The sequence below is a fragment of the Pipistrellus hanaki genome, assembly GCF_964339955.1.
Source record: "Pipistrellus hanaki genome assembly, chromosome: 3".
NCBI classification, from domain to species: Eukaryota; Metazoa; Chordata; class Mammalia; order Chiroptera; family Vespertilionidae; genus Pipistrellus; species Pipistrellus hanaki.
The window spans coordinates 156593256-156597466 of record NC_140505.1 but is presented as its reverse complement, the minus strand read 5'-3'; positions in this window follow the sequence as shown (position 1 = coordinate 156597466).

The following is a 4211-nucleotide window of genomic DNA, read 5'->3' as shown; positions in this document are numbered from 1 at the left end:
CTCTCTCTCTTTTTTCCCCCTCTTTCAACTAACCATCTTTAAAACAGTGACGACCTTTTTTAAAAAGGGCTAAAAACCAGGGGCTTCCCAGTTGGAGAATGAGGAACGGTGTCCTTATCCTGGTGGTCAAGGATTTACCACAAGGTTTACTTATTCTCTTCCTTGAGGCGGTCACTTCTCCTTTCAGGGCCTACTGTGTTCCAGGGACTGCCAGGTGCTGCGTACACTGTCACTCCAATGCCTGTTCACAGCAGGCCTGCGAGTGAGTGAAGGGAAGCTCGGAGACACTTGCAGAGATTCTCTCTTCCCTGGCAAGGTTTAAAGAGAGGCACAATCAAAGCAGGTCAGCTGGCATCACTCCCAGCTTCACAACAACATGAGAGGTTAGATTAAAATATTACAGATTTGCGCTGCTGGTGTTGCTCAGTGGTTGTGCATCGACCTATAAACCAGGAGGTCACGGTTTGATTCCCAGTCAGGGCTCACACGTGGGTTGTGGGCTCCATCCCTAATGGAGGGCACACAGCTGATCAATGATTCTCTCTCATCATTGATGTTTCTATCTCTCTCTCCCTCTCCCTTTCTCTCTGAAATCAATGAAAATGTATTTTTTAAAAATCTTACAAACCTTTTCAAGGAAAGGTGCTCGTTAAAGCTTCCAATTTCTTTGAGAACGTAAGTGAACATGTACTTCTTCCCTGCTTTAATTTCTGAGCTCTCTGATCTCTTCATTGGCCGACAGGGATCCAACACCTTTCTGGATACCAAGGGCCACATCTCAGGGCTCACTGGGCTGGTGTTGGGCTGGTGACAGGCAGGCAGGACAAGCCGGGGCCACAACCTGAACGTCCCGCTGGGGTAGGTCAGATGCTGGGGGGTAAATTCATCCCAGGCCTGCGTAGAAGGCTTTTGCTGAGCACCTAGAGATTATGACACTGGATGACAAGAAAGCTCTCAGGGTCATAAAATCCAGAAGCAGTGCCAGGGTTGCTGCTGTTAACATGAGCATCCTGTGTGCCTGGAACTTTACTTACATTAGCTACCACCTTAAAACGGGGTTTCCCAAAATGTGGCCCCTGAAACTGCTGTGAGCACAGAAAGAGCTCTGGGGTCAAAGAAGTGTGAGAAAAAGTGTGTTATTTCCACCCCGCTGAAGAAATTAGATTATTCAAGGCTCCTAAAATACAAACATAAGCTCCTCCCGCAAAAAATAAATAATAAAATAAAGTAAAAAAATAAATAGATCCTTGCAATCAAGAAGCCATATGGAAAGCATTTAAGATAAGAATATGTAAAGAGCAATAGAATTGACATCTACATTTCTGAAATTTTGAGAAATTTTTGTTAAATGAGAGAGACAAGATGGTCGCTCAAAGGATTTTTTTCTTTTTCTTTTCCTACAGGAGGTAAACAGAAGTGTGTTTGCATGCAGGGGCCAAAGGACCACAGAAAGGCAGAGCTTGAAGATGAAGAAATATACTTTTATGTCTTGCTCCCCAGAGAAACTGTGAGCTCCTAGTAGACTGCCAAAAGAGGCACTCAAAAGAAGTTTTGAAATGGCAAGAGAACTGATAATTAATGGAATACAATCCTAAAGAAGGAACAAAGGTCTGAATCATGGGAGCCTGAGGAAGAAGAGTGGAAAAGTACTTCCTGTGACCCAGAAAGGGAGTGGGAGAGGGTGAGGGAAACACGGGGATGTTCTGAATGGAGCCGTCGGGCAGAGGGAAGACTCCCATCAGATGGCCCCGATCAGTTTGGGCCTGTGGGAAGCCCGGTTGGGCTCTCGGAGGGAGCTGGCCGTGTTTGGGAGTGGGGCAGAGTGGAAAAGGCACTGAGCAGGACAGAGAACAGCTGTTGTGGCCAATATGTTTGGGAGTCAACAATAGATGCATAGCGTTACGCTGAGTAAGAGTGAGAACCCAATGCGAAGAATAGTCCATATGGGGGTGCTTAAGGGCACAGTCCCTGGAGTCAGACTAACGAGGTTTAGGTTTGAATCCCAGATCCCGTCCTTTCTAAAAAGTGGTAGGAATTAAATTAGGAAATATTTGTAAAACACTTAGGAGTGTACCTGGCACGTTAGCGAGCACCCAGTAAGTGTTGGCTCTTGTGGTTGAAGTTGTGGTGGAACCACTCATATAAGAATCTTGAGATTTTTCTTAAAAAAACATGAGGTTAGCTGGAACAGCCAAAGGTAAGATCATAGTCGTGGTATGAGGCATGAACCCAAGGCCGAGGAGTGGCCCAGCAGGCACTCTGAGAGGTCACAAGGTGAGGGAGTCTGGATTTCTAACGAGGTAGGGAAGGCAGTAAAGCTCAGAAGAACAAAGTGAGACATCTGAGCTTCAGCATTTAGCTGAGGAAATACTCAGTGTGATGACAAAACCTAAAATGTTGCCATAAAAATCATGGTTACCATATAGGCATTCATTCAATTCCTTTGCCAAAAATTGTTTTGAGCACCTGCTATGTGCCAGCCATTTTTCTAGTGCTGGGGATACAGCAGTCAACAAAACACACAAACATCCCTGTCCCCATGGAGCCTACATTCTAGTGGAAGCTTGATCTTAACTCCTTCCTCACACTATTGCCTTTATCTCCTTGACAAACCAATTAGGTAGGTATTTTCAAACCCATTTTTTTTTTTCCAGACAAAGAAATTAAACTCTGCCCCACACCAAATAGCCAATAAGTGGCAAAGCCAGGTATCAAACACTGATCTAATGTTATTGTTTATGCTTATAAAAATGGTTCTGTATTTCATTGCTGTGCAGCCGAATAATTTTGGAGTGTTCAGAGGAAAGCCTAAGGATTGAGGGGCTTAGGGCCTATGAGGTCAGACTGCTAGGCCCCTCCCATGGGTGCTGAGTTCCCCAAGAGTGATGGGAGAAGCTGAGGTACAGAAGGCAATGTGACCTTGGCACTGAAGTCCTGAGAGAAGTGAGAGTGGGCTGTGAAGGGTGGTGAAGGGGAAGTGGACTTCAAAGCTGAGTAGGTAAACAGAGCATAAAGTAGGGGCAGGGGCAGCCCTAATGGAGAAGCAGTGGGAGAAGTCCTGTCCTCCATTGTGGAAGGTCTTGGATGCTTTGTTCAGGCAAGGAGGCGAAAGAGGCAGCTGAGGTTGGAAGAGCATCCAGAGCATCATGTCAGAGGCGTATAGATGGATGGACAGAGGACTTGGGTGGGAGAAGGAATTGGTTTTCAAAGAATTGGCCAGGAAGCTGGGAGACAGGCTGTTAAAGGAGAAGCAGGAGAGCCCTGTCTCCCTGGAACCCTGGGAGCGGGGGTTGAAGGGTTGCCTGTGGCCCATTCCAAGTGGAATGTCGGAGAGAGCAAGTCCAACTGCAAACCTACCTGCCTAGGTGTGTACCATTCCTCCATGGGCTCCTCTCTGCCTCTGGTGCTGGGAAAAGAAGGAATTGGCATCACCAGAACTTTCCAGAGAAACTTGACTTTTGCTAGTCTGCACCACTGAATCCAGAGGTGTTTGTGATTACCAAACTGAGAAGAGCAAGGATATTAGCAGGTTTACATTATATTTCACAGCTGTACCAACTCATTATAACCTTGCCAGGAGCCTCTGGTGACATCAAAGCCTTGATTAGTGGAAACATGCTTTCAAACTTCCGAGATTTCCAAATTGTCTAGCTAGAAGGTATGGAAGGGCGCGATCTGGGTGGTCTGGCCTGGGGAAGATGCCCACAAAATATAAGTTAGAGATTTCTTCAGCTGTCTTCTAAAGTAGTTGATCTGTTCTTTTTGATTAATGTTTTTCCCCCCAAATTTTTAATTGTAAAGGTTTTGTTGAAGCGGGGGCAAGGCGGAGGGATTCATTCCAGTTTTACCAAATAGTCCTAGAGGTCAGTGGTAGAAACATAGGAATGAATAAATGGGGTGTAGGGAGAGGATTGTTTCCAGTTTATAAGGTCTAGAGCAGTGGTCGGCAAACCGCGGCTCGTGAGGCACATGTGGCTCTTTGGTCCCTTGAGTGTGGCTCTTCTACAAAATACCATGCATGGCCTATTTCAAAGAAGTGGCATTAAAAGAAGTTTAAGTTAAAAAAATTTGGCTCTCAAAAGAAATTTCCATCATTGTACTGTTGATATTTGACTGTTGACTAATGAGTTTGCGGACAACTAGGCTAGCCTACACTTCAATACGTGTATGAATCACCTGGGATCTTGAGAAAACGCATAGGCTGACTCAGC